The following is an 18780-nucleotide window of genomic DNA, read 5'->3' as shown; positions in this document are numbered from 1 at the left end:
AAATATTATTTGTTACAGGGCTAGTTCTACATTTTTATAGTTAGCCTACTATATACTGTTAGACTGTCATTGAAGTAGTATTTGTACTTTAACTTTCATTATTTACTATATATACTGTACGGAATAAGCAGCATTTTGATTCTGCCTATAATTTTTGAATTTTTGGGAAAGATTTAGTATTGCATCCAGTGAGTGCCAGTAACTCAAAATGTGCACATACCAAACTTTAAAGCTAACCTCTATCTGTATATCATACTTTCCTAATTTCAGCACTGGAGACACAGTTTTACTGACAGCCTTATGGTTCTCCAAACCCTAGCCCTTAACCCTAATTCAGCCCATATTCTAAAACTCACCTCATTGCCTTCACAACTTTGAGATTCATTTCAGATCACAATTCACATCACATTATTGGAGAATATCAGTGGAATCCAGTGAAAGTAAGTGAAATCCAAAGTAATTAAGGCGTCACATATTATTTCAAACTTGGGTAGTTCTACTTTTTTACAAAAAGACCAAAGACCTTAGATTTTGTATATTGTATATGGGATATTTGTGCAGCATTAAGAAGTACTCAGACATAACATTCACAATATTGTATTCCTAGTTTGACGTTTTGGGATATACTGTATTTTGTATTACACCCAATGACAGCCAGTAAGTGAAATGGGGTCAATAAAAACAATTGAAGACAAGCTGAAAGTGGACATAACACTCTCTTCCTTTTAGTATTTAAGATTACCAACAAAGTAGTATGTGTGCTTTAACTACGATTTGTTGTTAATTGAGTTTTTTGCTTTATTTTGGTCCTATGTAGACATTTTGGGTGACATTCTTGCTTTTAAAAAACACCATGAGCCTGAAAGTTGCTTCATATTAAAGAGATAAAGAGATACACAAACTTAAATAAAATGTTTCATTGTATAAATGGTTGACAGTAATCTCCACACCATGTTTTATAGGAAAATATATTTCAGGAATCAAACACTTAAGAAAGAAAAACCTGAACAACAATTCATCTCTTTTTTTGAAGCAATGACTTACAACAGACAAAAAAGAGTTTCTGTGTTTTGAAATGAGCAGCAGGTTTTTAGAAACAAGTTGTATTTACCAAACCTGACACTAACAGTATCAAAACAAACAGCTGGTTATCCCTACATTGATACTGATTCAGCTTTTGCATTCCATATTTTGTCATGTTACATTTTGATATATTGCTCATAGAAAAAGAAAAGGTTTAACAAAACAAATTAGATATGACTGGAAATGAGACATTTCTTATATCCCACTTGATTTAAAAGCGTCCATTTTAGTGGGCTGGTGGTGAAAAACATTGTGTCACATTAGGGACCATTAAATGTCACCACGCTTCTTGAAAATGGCAATTATAAAGCAATCAAAGTTTTTTTCTACTCATTAGTGGTATTAGATTAGACACCAAAGACGTTTTGCAATCAGAAATACATTATTATCATTAGACAACATTCTAAGGAACAGGACACAATCCATAGATGTTATCGTATGGTATGGTAATTTCCTTTCCCAGTTAAATGCAGCATCAGAATAAATAAACTAAGCCTTGTTTTTAAAATAAACCTTATTTGTTTTTTACGTAGAAATGAAATGTTTATCTCTGTATAAGTGCTTTTCCATTTTGCTTCTGTTACCAAAATAAACAAAAAAAACATTCTGAACATCAACCCAAACAGCAAGACCTTATGATTAAAGTTTCAGTAAAACAGTAACAACCTTCTGCTGAGCACTCAAAAGTATTTGAATCGGCTTTCTAATAACACTGACTCAGTAAAGGCATCTGAAAGGTCTTTGCAATATGTTTTTACAATATTCTACCATCATCTATCTCCTGCGGTTAAATTCATGTTGGTTTGGTGTAGCACAGAACAGACCTGAAACATGATATCTGTGGGACTAACGGGTTCTGATTTTATATTGTAATGATTGAAGGATGAAATAGTTTTTTAGAACTTCGCTTTCATGTTCATTGTCTGTTTTCTCCTATTATGGCAACCACAAAATCCTGACAAATCTCCTGAACAAGCTTTGATAAGTTATCATTGTGCAGAATCCATCAGGTTTTCAGCTTTGCTACTTACTTAGGAATGCTTCATATAGGCTGTACAATGTACTGGGAGTCATTAATAGTACTGTGGGTAAGGGTGGGAGCTTCACAGAATTAACTTCAAGCCCACCCTTTACATTTGAAGAAAAATAAGAACAACCAAACAAAATCTAACTGGCATTTAATACTGTCTTAAGAAATGGAAAACCACCCACTATAATAAATTGCAATATGATCCAACAGTAGATAGTTTGAGATTTCAGTCTGCTAAGTGTACAAACTAGCCAGTAATCAAGGCCAGTATGACTGAATATTACCAGTGAGCCTCTTCTGAAGACATCTGTTTTTGAATTAAATATATCCCATGGTATCTGTTAGCAAATGTCCTTAAGATAATTGTGTCGCTTTCTTGTAATTTTTTTAATTTTTCTCTGCATTATTAAATGTCATTGTTGGCAGACTCTATGAGCTGCTTGCTAAGCCTAAAACAGAATTAGGTCATCACACAGAATTCAATGAAAACAGAGGATTAAGCAATGTGGCATCAATCAAGTGAATAGTCACTATTGATACAGTGAGCACTGGATCTTAAAATGCAGTGTTTTACGTCGTTCATCTTCAGTGCATGTAGAATAAAACACACAGCAGACGCGTCCCTTTCTTATAGAAAGACGGCAGTGAGAGCGACCCCCGTTGCTATCGTTATATTAATTACATAACACATTAGGACAACTACAGGTACAGAGCGAATTCATATCTACTTGACTTTCACCAGTAAAACGACAAACCTGCTAATCTGTACGAGTTATCGAATTATTAACATTGCACAGATCTCAATACTAATACAGTACATACTGTATACACCCATTTATGTTAAAAAAAAAGCTTAGTGAAATACAGGATGACGGTGGACCATGTGTTAATAAAACATAGATAAGACTTTATTTAAGCGAAATTGATGTCAAAACATATGTATTTCGCTAATAACTGTCCTACCCAAACTGTCTGATTTTCCCATATTGCTCTGCCAAATGATTATACAGTATGTACTTTCCCATAAAACACAGTACTACTCCAAATATTGCATGGATGTCGATACTTGAAGAATACATTCTAAACCTTTGTGTCTCTCAAGGTTATGTTTTGCGAAGTACCTCTTGTCATCACTAAAAGTGCTCTTTTGAAATCAATACTTTTTTTAATTTCTCCGCCTGGTCATCGGTGGTGGCATCCCTACTAAAAGCAAAGGGGTTAACACATGAAAAAAAAAGAGTGCAGTCAGACAATGACGTGACAAGTTTCGGGGGGGGAATGTTACAGCCCCGTATTCACTAAATCATGATCAATGTGTCGGACTCAAAATCGTTTTTTTTTTCCAGTGCAGAGCTGTATCGCAACACTATTTGCCGATACAACGTTCAACCTCTCCAGCGAGGATCCCGCAGTAACACGGGATCTACAGCGGCTTCTCCACGTCTAGGCTGTTGCTTGCAGACAGCAGAACTTGCTACAGTACCTACCTTATTCTGCAGCCTCCCTGCACAAGCTGGGCGCACATGACGGACGGGGCGCTTGTCCAATGAAAAGAGGACGTCAGCCAAAACAGCCAATCGAAGGCAGCACGGGAAGGCCTCTGGAAACAAGTTAGATTGCAGAGAACATTGACTGTTGTGTGGAGTAAGAGTGCCGAGACGTACTGGTGCAAGAGGAGTATTGATATTGGTCAGACGTGTTTGTCTACGCTTACGCGTTTTATTGAGAATTTGTGTCTTTTGGTATTTGAAATTCGGGAACTGGCTCTGATCCCCCGGGCTCAGGTAGGAAGTTGAAATGATTAATTTTTTTTTTAAATAAAAATCTTTGTTTTGATTTAGATGTCAACGTCTTGTGTTGTAGAACGCTATCTGCTACAGATGGAAACTTGTGTAACTTTATATTGTATTAAAACCAGAAAATACAGGAGATACAAAATTGCTTTTTGCTATTTTTTGTCGGTCTTAAGAGAGATACGATTTCCCGTGTAAAATGTGTATTTCATGTGCAGATGTTAAGGAATTAACAAGTTGGTGAAGTTATAATGTGCTGATTTATTTGAAAATGGAACAATCAACAATACATTTCTCAAAATTGAACTAATGGTTTTGTTGGATTACAACTCCTTTTTGTTTCTTTTTGGACTTAAACGAATTTTCTTTTCACAAGACGATGGGTGCTTTGACTGTATTATCCACGACGACGAGAGGTGACGTTTTAGTCCTGTTTGCTTTCGGGGAAAATAACAGTCCTGCAAACCTCGTTACTGCTCTCCACGTCTCCAGCGAATTACGGACGCGGCTCTGTAGAATGGGGATAAATAGGTATCATTGTGGTACCTTTTATGCACAAGGCTTAATTGAAAAAAAAAAACTGCTGTTCAAAAGTAATAAAGCCGAAAATGTTGGTTTTGAAAAAAAAAAGCAGTTTCGAACAAAGCAAAGCACATTCTGCCGGGCAGATTACCAATTGAGTTTTCCCCCCACCCCCCTCGATCCTGGTTCGTGGCTTTGTCCTAAGTTAGTTCGGAAAGTCGGAGGTTGAAGGAAAGAAAAAAAAAGATTTTGGCTGCTTTGCATTCTACGTTTTGCTACTGATTCAGTAGAAATAGAAAAGGTCTTAACGAATTATGCACAATTTTTCTAAGAGAGAATATCGGTGACCTTACTGTATACCGTATAATCTTAATGGAAATGCTTTTATCTGTTTGGTTTGTTTGAAATCGTTTGTCGAGCTGCCTACACAGATTCAAAGTGCTTAAAAAAGTCTCTTTATACTAAAGACTGTTTCACTGCAATTGCATGAGAATGGCAGGGATATCTGCTGTGTTTCTATGGCTTTTGCCCTTCCTGCTATTAACCTCTACTGTTTATAAAACAAACCAAAAACCTAGCAAGGCCATCAAACATCCCCCAGTCCGACATCTGCTGTAAACACCAAAATGTGGGAATCTGAGGAAGGAATAACATCTCCCATGTATAGTGTTATAGCTCTTTCACGATTAAAACGCTGTGTCATTTAACATTTGGACCTGCTGTGCTGGACCTGCCTGAAATGTGAGTTAACTGTGAACTCCAGATTGTTATCTTTAGAAACCTAATGTTGGTTGACATTTAGTCTAAAGTACCGAAATCCATCTGAGGCCAGTCCCATGATGTTGAGCCTTTGAAAATCACTGCGAGCAAAACCTTTGTTTTTTTCAAAACAAGATGGACTGTATGCTAGGGAAACAGCTAATGGTAAGGAAACAGTCCAGTATTACAGTAATGACAGAATGATCTGGTAATACAGCAACTTGCTTATATATTTCTTTCTTGATAATGTATAAATCCAATCTGTGTCATGTTCAGTGCTTTATCATTGGTCTGGATTTCCGGTTATAGATGTTGCCAAAGATTATGGTATGGGTTTTTTTCATTTGAATGGGTGTCAGAATGGGAGTGATTTCCTCCACAGAATGCACACGTCATGAGATCGTTGCTTGACAATCGGATGCCAGAAGATGAAGGAGTTTATTTTTGTTTTAATAATGAGAATACATGCTGGCTAACGTTAACACGCTAGTGATTAACCTTAATTAATAATGTTAAATGCTTAAAGGCTGTGGAGAATCTGTAATAAAAAGATGTGGTCACTGTTTCTGCTTCTAATCGCTACAGTGGAAAAAATATTGCAGTTTATTCCTTCATATGTCTTCTGCAGAATAACGCAACAGTAGAAGCCAGAAGTATTTGGCTTTAGTATTCGGCTTCAGATAGTGTGAAACACACTGGTGCATAGCAGGAACAGTAGGAATGTCTTTAAAAAACTGTTCAGGAATTAAGCTATAACATTTTAAAATACTCGAAAAAGCATAATGCTCCCAATGTAAAAGAAACAATATGATTGATTCTTTCACATTTTTTGTTTCATTGCCTGCAGCAGAGATTACTTTTCTATCTGCACATCATAGTGTTTGGTGAGCTGAGCAACATGTTTATTTTAAGTTCATGTCTCTTGAATTCTCATGAAGTTTCCATCGAAACATTCTGACTGACAGCATTGCACGGCTCCGAATGGCCAAGCCTGGCTCTTAATAAGCAGGCTCGTCTGCATGAGATCTAAATGATTTGCAAATCGCTATCACCTTTGCTTAATAAGGCTTACAGTGGTGATGTATCACCAATACTTGAAAAGTATTTAATAAATCTTTTTGAGAAAATTTGTGATTTTCAGCAGCTAGCATTTGATCATTTGATTTATTCAGCAAACTGATTACACTGGTTTTTGGCTTCAACCTTTTGATGTCTCTTGTTGGTAAACATCACCTTCCAGTAAACTGGGATATATTCTAAGTGAATGTATCAAACCATAGTTGTATACAGTTATTATCATCTTTTAGTGCGTTTTGATTTTTAATAAATGACTACATGAACTAGGCTTTGTGTTTGTCTTTGTGTATTTAATTTTCTGTTCTTTTACTTAGGTTTCATAGAATTCTTCAATGAATAAGAGTTTAGTAAGTTAGGCTTAATCCTTCATCATGCTGAGTCATGCATATACTGTAGCTGAAGTTTCTAGTTTCTGTAGCGTTATTGAAATAGAGAGTACAAGACTATCTGGATGGGATGTTAGTTCTTTGCAGCATTGTTGGTTCAGTACATGTCTCTGTATCTTGACTGACTGAAGCCATCAGGGCAAAATCTCAGTGCATACCTGCAGTAGTAGTGTGGTCGATGGGTACTCAAATTCAGAAACCTTTCACAATAAAATAAGACATTGATACGCAAAAACAGACTCTCGTCCGGTACTGAAATAATTTCAGTGTAGTATTTGCCATGATTTATCCATAATCTCTTAATAAATCATTGAAACTGTGTATGTCTGTTTGTTATGAAAAACGATGTCAAAATGTTTCACAGTAAAGCCCTGAGTTTACTGGCAGCCGCCCACTGATATACAGGAACTCGGTGGCCATGTTGTGCGCAGCCACTGTGCAGCAGCCTAAATTGTAACTGCAGTTTTAATGGGAAGTGGATTAGGTAATGCTTTAAATTTGAATAATGGGAAGCTTGAATTTATGTAGGATGGATTTGTATTGTTATTTTCGTATTTCACAAAGGCTAACACCCTTATAAACGATTTGGAGGCCAGAGCATGGACAAGGTCTCATTGCAGTGTTTCATCTGAAAGATGGAAGGAGTTACAGGGAGCAGTCATATCTGCATACTATCCAGTTAATTCAGAATTATTGATGGCTGAGGCAATGTGTCAGAGTAGCTTTCTTTTACAGGCATAACTTGTGAGGGGAAAAAAGTAAGGTAAGAACACGTAAAAAAAAAAACACTCTTAATAACGCTCTATCTAGACTTCTTTGAAGTCCCACTCTTTAAATATCTGAGCAGATAAGCTGTTTACTGGCTTCACCCCCTCCCCCCCTCCACCCCCCCAAAAAAAAACTCCTTGCGAAATTTAAAGAAAATGCAAAATGGTCAAATATACTTCTATGCGCCCTTCTCCGTTTTGGTGCAGAGCATAACTGAGGGTCTGCTAACTTCATGGCTGGGAGAGGTTGTTCGGTCACTGTAAGCCTTTGCTCCTAAGTTTTTAAACTTAGTTTTTAAAGTCACTCCACTAATTGTCTTCTTTTAACAGGGTGATGGAGGATGGCAGGTAATTCTCTTTGCCGTCTGTAGAATGTAATTCAGGCGGGAATTTATCACGTGTCTGAATTTACCACCCTCTTACAGGGCATACAAGTGTTTACTTTTTTTGTATTTGTAATGCCCATGTTGTGCGTATAGTCTGAAGGCTGACAAGTTGTGTGCTGTACAAGTCCTGCTGGTAGCAATGCAGTGACCCTTAAGATTGTGTTTCCTTACTCGCTTCTCCAAGGAGTTGTCATTTCCTGAGGGAACTGGCCGTCAAGCAAATCCCTCAGCTGACATTTACCCTTTTATTTGATGGAAGGCTCAGGATGTGGGTGAAGCATCTGCATGCTGACAGCATTTTTACTCACGGGATCGGTTTCGTTTTGAATTTCTTCTTGAAGAGCCACTGGGATTTGAAAGTTCCAGGGCATCGGCACTGAAGGCAGTTCAAGATTTCTCCTTAAGATTTACATTCTCTTTTGACATAAATCATGTTTTAACCAGAATGTGGGAGTAGATGCGGAAACTATTGAGTATTAATATATTTAATTCTTCGACTTTTAACTATCACTGCTGTTAAAAGATTGTTTATATTCTTGTTGTATTCTTGGAAATGTAAATTGCTAACACAAGTGACAGGTAAATAGTGTACATCCAAGAGTAGAGGAGATTTCAGAATTAACTGGGAAGATCTTTGCATGAACAAAGAACTTAAATCTTTTCTCAAAGTGTGTCCTGCATTCATTTGTGTGAGCTGAGTAGAGATTTGGGTTTTTGAGAAGTATGGATAAGTTATATACATAAACATAACATTTTTAAAGCTTTAATTCTGGCCTACGCGATGAAGTGGAGGCTCCTCACGATGACCCCTGTTGATAGTCTTCATATTTGCAGTTTTATCAGTGGCAGCATTGTTTGTTCTCCCATGGACACGCAAGCCTGATTTCCAGTTTTGTGGTGCACAAAGAATGAGATGCCTTGCCAATACTGGTTTCATTAAGCTGTTAGTTGGCATCTTCAGTTTTCTCAGAGATAATATTTTTAGGTGTTAAGAAAGACCAAAGTGAACACCTTAATAGTTTTTTTATTGTTCTGTGATGGTCAACTGCAGTAATTGTTGAGGGGTGCATTCCTGTGTTTTGCAAGTACTGTCAATCATCAACTGATTAATTTCTAAACGTATCAGAGATGTGACCTCTTCTCCATATTATTGGTTCAGAATATGTAGTTAAAATCAGAGATGCAATAAAATGCAGAGAACATGCCAGATTTCTTCAGGGTTTTTTGGGTTATGCGCAGTGTGAATAAGATTGTACATTCATGCTTCCATTTTCCAGGTAACGGATTAACTAAAGATAGATATTACTTTATTAATCCCGTAGGGAACTAAATGTTAAATCGGTACATTTCCAGATATTATTAGTTGATCCTTTCTCCATTCTGTAGCTCAGCTTAAAGCATTGGTAGCTCTGTGTGAAACTGATGTGTCCAGAACCCTTTCAAAGATTCATCAACCATTATGGTATGGGATTAATACATTCCTAAATTTAATGTAGGTTAAAGTTTCATAAAAATACAGACTTCAGGAAAATCTTTTTTTTTAACTTGTTTAGTTCAAAGCAGGAGTGAATAAGGTATAATTGTAGTGGGATGGGCAGTCTGCATTTATTTTTAGGCAGAATGTGGCATTTATGTTGGATCCTGAAGATGACTGTACACAATAATTTTCTCTGTCATCAGGGGCTCGCTGTGCACCCTCTGAATCACAAAATTACACCCACCTCAGCCTCTGTTGTGGTGGAAAGGCTTTCCTGCCTGTTGCCATTTCGTTCTGCTTCTTGTGCAAGCATGTTGAGGATTAGCTCTGCAATGCAGGCTCCTCTCCCACCAGACTGGGAATAATGACTTGGAATTCTACATTTTTAAAATTACAGGGATTAATCCACATACCTGCAGTAATTTGAGGTCTTGTTCTTTACTTTTACAAAGGGACTAGACGGCAACATCAGAGGAAACTATGGCCGACGGTGCTGGTGTTTCTGGAGTGGAAACGGGGGCACACACATTCGTATAATGTAGGCTTTTGATGTAGTGTGATGATATAAGTACCCATACCTACCCTAGGACATGTACAACTGCACTGCTGTATGGCATCAGTTTCATCTGTCCTACAAAATGGCATAGTGGAAGTGCACTTATTACATGTAATTACAGTGTTATTACTCTTGGTATTATTAAACCACTCAGCTACTGACTTGCTATGTTAATGTTTCATCCAAGTATATGAATTAAATGATAAAAGTGAATCCAAATTTGCCAGCCACACTGGAGGCGAGACAGAGTGGGGGAAAAAGCCAGCCCCATAAGAAAGAATACATTGTAATACTGGGGAGAAAAATACCTGGGAGGGTAAACTGGGAGCTCAGAACTGCAAGGTGGTGTTTCCCCATCACACTGCAAGGTGGTGTTTCCCCATCACAGCCCCATAAGAAACATCTAATGCAGCGATATTAAAGATGAGAAATGTTTTGCCTTATTAAAGTTCACATTTTTTAAATACATTTTGAATCGTCATGTGTTATACCCACCAGATCTGGAATAGCCAGTTGTGTGCTTTTCACATCTGGACTCACAGCTAAGAACCCCGCGACTGCTCCAGCTCGCCCAAAATGCACATTTCTGTGCGATAAAATGTGGGTTACACATAGGGCTGGGCGATACAGCCAAAGACATTATCACGATAAACATTTTCACATCAGTCAATATCTGTAATTATCACGATAAATGTCAAATCATTATTTCTTTCAAGTTTAAAGGCAGATTTTTTTTCTCCTGAGTGAAAGTTGAAGAAACCAGACAGTTAATTGGTAAATTAAACAACTCTTCGAGCTGGTTGTTGGCAGCACTACGTTTGATTCAGTGTCACTCATTTCTCCACTCGAACTACAATCCTGTCAGCCACCCCCGTGTGGGTAAACAACACCTCGTGAGCTGCCCGGTCTGCAACGCGCACGCGCACTCGCCCGGTATTTTGTACGCATGCGCAAAGCATAAACATATATATCGAACTTTTGTTAAAATTATATCGAGGACAATTATATCACTATATTATCGTTATCGAATTATCGCCCAGCACTAGTTATGCATACATTATCTGTGAGGAATAATGACTTCCTTTCAGTTCATTCCCAAAGTCTTTTAATTATTTATGTTTATGACGGACACTAAAGCTGTTTTCCAATTTCATAGCTCCCTAGATGTTATTGAAGGAATCTGCACAAAATAGTTCAGTTACATTTCATTGTGTCGTCCAAGTGTTGTCTGAAACATTCTGATCAAAAGTTTATTTTCCTGATTAACTTTTTGCACTGCATCCAAAATGAACTGGCCTTACAGAAGCCATTTGGCCCCTCTTGTTCATTTGCTAGTAGCTTAGTGATCTGAGGATCTCGCTGAGCAGTTTCTTGAAGGAATCTGAGCTATCTGATTTATTCCAGACCCCCAATAACCTGTGGCGTGAAGACATCTGTCCTGTTTTCAGTCCTAAAGGAATAAATGCTCCTTTCACATGTCTGCCTGTGGAAGTATCTAACAAGGTATTTGCTTTTTCTGAAGAGCTTTACAAGATTTGTCCAAATACATTTTTTGAGTAATATAGGTTTAAAAAGTAAATGCTGAATGGTTGTCCTGCAGTTCTGCATTAATGTTCCAGGTTTTGCAGAAACATTTCTTGAAATTGCCAGTTTATTATATACCAACCCACTCGGCTTTAATCTGTCTTGGCTTACAGCATGAACCTCAGTACCCACAGGTGTGTGACCTGCTCCTCTGCCCTGCCCATCGAGCCATTTTCTCTTTAAACTCTTCAAGCTCTGAAGCAGGGCAGGAGTTATAGTGCCAGTTGGAAGGGAGGTGTGTCCTTCACAAATGTCACTGCAGATCAGTGGGCAATTTACTTAATTAGCTTATTTATCTTTAAATCACGAGAATTGTTAACGAGCCCTCTGATAGTGGCTCTGCTACCACAATCAATTGCCGAAACCGAGAAAACATTGGGTGATAAAAATGGGGCCAGTTCATTGATATTTAAAAAAGTAACTAAAGAGTGGATGCTAAATATGGTTGTTGCTGTGTCACAGTAAACTGGACTGTGACCTGAAGATTAGCCTACCTCTCTATATGAAATGTCACTTCAGCTATGTAGAATGATCGGATGTCTATCGCATCAAGCAAAAACCTGCAAATTCAATAAGGGTGTGTAGACTTTTTATATCCACTGTAGGTACCAGTCTTAACCTTTACAAATGGAAAAGCGGACCGGTGTTGGTGGAGGTTGATGGGGAGGAGTGCAGGATGGGAGTTTCGAAGTATTGTCACAGGGAAAGGATTGTCAGGAATTGAAATGGTAGAGACATTTTGCCACCTGGTACTGTTTAATGATGAAAATGGAGGAAGGGCGTGTTGCTGTTTGTAAACAACCAGTACCTCTGAGGGTAGATGTCGTGCTGGATTGAACATGAGTTTTTGGCTTTCGAGGCTGTCCTTTCTCAGACTCCTTCATTATAACTCCCAGGATTCCACTCCCATGGCTTTTCTGCCTTCAAAGTTGGGAGTGTCTGCAACTGCAGGAGTGCTGGCCGTGCGCAGTGAACTTTAATAACCTGTATTCCCTGTCGGAATCTGATTGACAATGTGCTATTTGGAGTAATGACTAGAAAGGGAATTCTGGGTTGTGTCAGTTTCTAAATTCTGACTAAATACCGGTTTGCAAGCACTTGCTAAATACCGTGTCCTGCACTAAACCGGTCACAAGGCCGTCAGGTGGAAGCCTTGCAGGAGGCTGTGTTTGCTGCTTTGTTGAATCCATTCTACACTCGTTAACTGGAGCTTGTGCTTTTCCTTTATTAGGATGATTGGCATAAAGATATTTGATGGAATTTCTAACTTGCTGTTTATCCCACCCTATACTTTACAACAGATCCAAAAACTGCTTCTGAAGCTCTAAAGAGAGCAAGGCAACATAAGTGAAAATGTTTTTGTATGTTTTTTTTGTTGTTGCTCATCTTAAAGAAGTGCTTAAGGAAATCTGCACATCTGCTTGAGGTATTTATGTATAGGTTGCTTGAAAGCAACTTTAAAACAAAACACCCTTTGCATAATTCCTACACAGCGCTATGAAAGATTAAATTATGTCCAGGGTCAGAATGGGATCAAGGGATGTTTCAGTAGTTGGTATGTTTATCTTGAATTGAGTAACTACTAACCTCAAGCTACAAATAATTTGCTCTGTCAGAATGATGGTAGAAAGAAGCTTGATGGAGACGGACTGTATAAATCTGAATCTCACAGTTTTTGAAGTGGCTGTCAGTGGTAAGGGGGAGAATTACAATTGTAAAAATGCCAGTAAATGCTGATATACAGTATACAGAGCTTTAAGAAAACTTCTTAAAGCAAAGCTGACAATTGCTACCAGTGCTGTATGGCACCTCCTCCTCCCAAAACTTCCTTTATGTGACCTTTATGTGACATGATGCTATCGATCTTCTCAAGATCATAAATCTCGTCAAAGGACCTATTATGCAACAACAAAACCAGCTTTTGCACTTCCTCTTTTTTCTGAGCTGTAATGCACTCATTCTGATCACTCAAGGCTCAAGATTTCAGGTTAGTGTGAAAAGCAAGTTAGTGTTAAGAACACCAGAATATGGCAAAAGAAAATGGCAGTCCAATAACTCAAGATTGCTTGGGTACAAATAACATATTGATCCAAGGATCTGATCCGGGGTACCTGATACAGGTATTCTAAATCCCCAAAGACATTGACAAAGTTCAACCCAGAGGACTTCTTCATCACTGACAATGAACCATGAACGACTCAAGTGGAGGTGACTGTAAGTGGAAACAGCTGATTGTGCACCTTGGATCGATTAACTCAATTACTAAACAAGCTCGGTGTTTGTAATCTTTCTTATGTTCTTATGACCTCATCCAGTCATTCCTTGAAGGATCCCGGTGACCTGCCTTCAACAACATGCTTGGCCAGCTTTTCCCAGACGCCCACTCTGCTTTATGGTCAGAAGCGTCTCCTGTATTCAGTCCTAAATACACTTCCCCAGCACTCATCCGTATTTTGGGTTAGCACTGCAGTACTTTTCAGTCCTCTGTTTTATGAAGCATGATTGATTAATGTCTTAAATTTCCCACAGAATCATGAGTTATGTTAAGTGGCATATCAAACATTTATATATTAATATAAACATTGCCGCCTCGTTCCTGGGGTCTATTGTGGACCTGGAGTGCTGACTGTGTGGAGTTTGCATGTTCTCTCCGCCTTCGTGTGCGTTTCCTTGAGGGTGCTCTGGTTTCCTCCCACAGTACAAAGACATACTGAGACTTGAACTGGCTTCTTGGAAAATTGGCCCAGGTGTGTGTGCCCTTGTGTCTGCCCTGCAGTGGACTGGAAATCCATTTAGTGTATCCTTGCCTCCCGCCCGTTGCTTGCTGGGATGGGTTCCAGATCCCTCACGACCCTCAACTGGGTGGCTGGATGGAAGAATGAAATGAGCATCACTGAGTAAATCATCCAGGCTTCTTCTCCAGTCTTGCTAGTTTTTGTAATTGCTGCATTGCTACAATGGCTTTCCAGGCTTTTTTTAGCAGACGCTTTGTCCTGTTTATTCTGGGAATTAGAAAGAGCACAAGTGCTCAGCGAACGGAAGTTTTTAAATCCTTTTTAAAACCTGTCATTCTCCATGACGCCGGCTTTTTATCTTGTCGCATGTAGCCCTTTGGGTCTTTTCCTGCTCTGACCTCCGGAGAGCAAGGTTAACTGCCTTAGTTTATTGGGGTTTACCTGCCGTGGAGTACACAGGCACTGGTGACCTGAATGTAAAACCCTGTACACCGCAGTCTGAAGCATCCGACATAATTGTTGAGGAGACGGTAGACCTGAAGCAATTTAGACAGCAGATCCCAAGTGCATTCAACCTTTCCTGTAATTGTTATATATAACTTCCCAGAAAAAAATCATACCACTGTCCTTCGAGAGAGCCTGTGATAACTGTTCTCAGAACGAAAACAAAACAATTGCAGAATGAACATCCAGTAATGGTATATGATGGAAATTACTTCATTGTAATATTTAGGATCTATAGCTGCCTGTCTAGTGGGAAGCATCAAGTTTTACTTACGGCAGGACTGCTTATCTCTTCTGTACCAGTTTGAGGGCCAGTATTGCCCACCTAATCTTTTCTGTGTTATCCAGTTTCAGTGAAAGTAAGCGCATTGTCACTTTGTACACCTTTAAGACCTGCCACAGTTGAGTAACTCACAAAAAAACTGTACATTGGATTGATGGACTTTCCTAAAAGTTTTCTCCTTTTAATTTTTCATTTCATTGGTAATAATGAAACTATTTTTTTCACTTCCCCTTTGTGGTATATATATATTTGGAAATTTTTAGTATTTAACATCTACCAAGGCTCAACTGCAGCTGGGAATATGACTAGGTACTTGAGGCTTGTGCTACGGTGAAGGTTGAATCCGAGGTTTGCGTTGAGAGTGGGATTAAGTGGGGGTTTGGAAGGCTGAGTTTAGTTTAAGTGCAGATCTTGCACTCTGAGGCTGTGGTTTGGTGTCTGACTGTGTATAGTGCATGTACAGCATGAAAGGGGCTACAAATATAAATGTTTTTTTTTTAAAGACAGAACTATCTTACTCCCATTTAGTCCAGCAAATATTTATACATATTTCTCTGTATTTTCTGTGAGGTTTATTTTGGGTCAGTGTACTGTGGCAATAGTACAGTTGTTGTTTTTGAGACTTAATGGTAGTTGAGCAGTATATGACTGTAATTTAAAATAATGGATCTTCTGAAATTTTAATGCAAATAATAATGGATTTCAACGGGCATTTGATGAATGGGCAGCATTAAAATAAAACGTTTTGAGTTTCAGCTGTCAAATAATAGTCTGGTCTCTGAATAATGAGGTTTTTCACTGGTGTCATTTGGAAAAGAAAATTAGAATTTTGTACATACGCCCTGAGCTGGTGGGTGGTTAGTTGCTTTTTTTTCATTTACAGTGCTATATTCAAAGCTTTCAGCTTGGAGGTTAACATGTTAACACTTTTCTTTGCCTGGAGTGTCCTTACCACAGAACAGGTGCAGATGTTTTAAAAGACTCATTTCCTTTCAATGAAACTGCTTTGAAACATTTTTTTGCATTTATGCTACATGATATCACTGTTGGAATGCCTTGCCCAGGCTGCCTGTCTCGTACAAGTTTCAGCACATCGTGTGTAGTTAAATGGGAAAGGGAACTGCATTTTGTGCCGCAGCTCTAGTAGCAGGGATCCATATTCTAATCCCTTTTTTGATACACAGTGTCTGCCTGCGATGAGGATCTGTCTGGGAGAAAGATTATCTGGTGTTTTGACTGCCACAAGTGAACCAGGCCACAATTTTGCACAGAGAGAGGAGGGGTTTGGGGCTGTGAAACCAGGTTAGACCTGCAGTAATGTGGAAGGCAAAACATTTGATTTGTCTGTCCCTTCAGCTTGTGAGTCACCAGTGTATGAGAGTTATGTCTGGTGCATTAGGTCCAGATGCTTCCAAGATATGTTGTAGTTTTTTTATTTTGTAGTGGTAGGCTCGGATTCTTGCCTTTGTAATTATACAGATACAGTATATTCATTATTTTGTTGTTGTTTCATATTGAAGGAGCTGTTTTGCTTGTCACCAGTGGAATAATAACAAACGGGATAATGCACTCGCCTCTCTCTGCCGGGGTAGTTGATAATCGCTGCTCTCTCACTAAAGAATTCAATCACTTTTAGAGTTATTTGAGTTATAAATTCCTTAATTCTTCAGTCGCTTTCCTTCCATCTGTTACAGTATTGGGAGCACGTTTTCATGCAGGGAAAGAAGAAATCCTGAATAGAATCATTCAATTATGAATTGGCCTATGTTCCTTAATGACCATTTAGCAGTAATCATGCCTTATTTTTGAACATATTTGAGGTTGCACTTCAAATGCAGCCTTACACTTTTATCACCTGAAGCCTTTAATTTAGTCATCATAAGCAAAATCAAAGAGTTTTGTGATTCTAGTACTTCTTAAGGCCCATAAAAAGAGATCAGTGAAGTTTCCTCAAAAGGTTCACAGCTTGCAACCCAGATTGGTTGTTAATGAAGCAATAATTGAGATGGGGCTTCAAAGCTGATATTTAGTCCTGGCTTCAGGGCTGTATGTCAAAATCATAACAATATTAAAAATCTGATGTCAAATGAAAAAAGATTAAATGTTTTCTTTGTAGATGCCATAAAGCATACATACCTCTGGAAAAAAAAAAACAGACTAATGCTGATATCTGCCCAAATCAAAGTAGCTTGCTGATGAAAGGTTTAGAAAAAAGGAAACCTGGAATGCAAATTCACCATGATTCTATACTCTTTTCTTTCATTTGAAAACAGTGTCAAGAACTGGATTAGCAGTACCTTCATAATCCGCAGAGGATGTTAGTGTTTATCAGAAAATCCCAGTTTGGCTGCATCTGAAAGACAGTTGTCAAAAGTACATGAAGAGGTTTGGCAGGAGAAACCTGGAAACTGAGACCTCCCCAGCACATAACACTGAAATGACCTGTGATCTGCAGCCATCAAGTGCTAACTCCTTAACCTTTGCAGTGTTAATAGCTGATGGAAACCACGCCACTGTAGCCTAGCCAATCTGATTCATCCTCTGAATGTCCCACTGTTTTTTTTATACTTTTTAATATTTTTTAACTAAGACCCACACAAATATTGACAACAAACCAAAGCTACCTTTGCAGAAGCTTGCTTTTTTAAAAACAAAACTGAATATAATTGAAAGACATTTGGCTTCAGTAGTAATTGAGAGGGGTGGTCCCAGGAAATTCCTTATTTTTTGAAGACCAAGTATTGTGTGGACCTTTTCAGTGGCTTTCAGGATCCCAGATCCCTCGGGCTGACCTTTTTAATTTCACCCAGTGCTGTCCCTGTACTGTCCCTGTCCCAGTATGTCAAGGTTTTATTTTGTGAAGATGTTCATTCAAAAGTGCTTTGCTGCAGTGAGGTGGAATTCACCCCTTTGAGTTTATGCTTATCTGTGAAATTACTGAATGAGCCAATCATGACAGTAAAGTTTTAGGCAATTATTTAGAGCACATTGGTTATCAGGGTACTGATGCATGTACTCTGGAACTGCTGACGCACATGGTATTGAAATGGATGTGTTCAGAGGTTAATGCGTGTGCACTAAAGAATATGTATTCTAAGGAAATGTAATCTGTACCAGGTTCATGTCGGTTCAAATTATATGGAAGTTTGTGCTCGTTTAGGTTTTAATTTTTTAGGTGAATTCCTTCTTTCCTGGCAGGTTTCCCCAGGTGGAGGTGCCTGGTACTTAGTGAGATGATGAATCACTGCTGATTCAGGAGCTGTTGCGAAACATGGCAGTGATAATAAGGGCTGGTTGCCCTTGTTCATTTCCAGTGGAGGTTTAGCCCAGACCCCATTCTCTGTGAGATGGTTTAATGAAACCAGGGTATGATGAGTTGTCAGCTACGTTTGAATTGATCAGATAGGCTATAGCTAGTCTTTGCTTTAATACTGTAGCTTTCTCGACAGGCAGAATTTTCCTGACTGTAATTCCTTAATAAAAATGAGCCCTGTCTAATGTAGCATTGGGATTTTATATGGCAGTATCCCAGAGCCTTCAACAATTTGGCATTGATTGGAGGAGTGAAGCAGGTTTCACTGACTCCACTGCAAGTAGATGTGTGGCTAGCAATTCAGAGGTGTTGCAGTTCTGTGGTAATAAACCCTTCATCTAAGACCTCTCGGCTCAGGCTGTGCTTCGCTAGTTGTCAGCTGTTGGATATGACATCACAGTCACAGCTGGGCAGTGGCATAGCCTGGACCTGAACTGGTGATATCTGGACTTAGACTGCTTAGACTGCTCTCAGAATGACTCATTTTATTGGTTAGACTACTTGGGAGCCTGAAAGACTGTTTAA

The 18780-nt window shown here is 38.7% G+C and overlaps 1 protein-coding gene across 2 annotated transcripts in view; it reads left to right on the top strand.

Moving 5' to 3' along the window:
* Window positions 1–3739: 3739 nt before the first annotated feature.
* Window positions 3740–18780, top strand: part of LOC148676826 (SH2/SH3 adapter protein NCK1-like) — a 60557-nt gene continuing 45516 nt past the window's right edge. For both annotated transcript variants that reach the window (XM_088613828.1, XM_088613811.1), the window contains exon 1: window positions 3740–3897. The gene's annotated coding sequence lies outside the window, so the exon portion shown is untranslated. The remainder of the gene's footprint in view (window positions 3898–18780) is intronic.

Source organism: Lepisosteus platostomus, chromosome 2 (genome assembly GCF_059453375.1).
Source record: "Lepisosteus platostomus isolate fLepPlt1 chromosome 2, fLepPlt1.hap1, whole genome shotgun sequence".
Lineage (NCBI taxonomy): Eukaryota > Metazoa > Chordata > Actinopteri > Semionotiformes > Lepisosteidae > Lepisosteus > Lepisosteus platostomus.
Note: the sequence above shows the minus strand (reverse complement) of the source record. Positions and strands in the feature narration are given on the sequence as shown.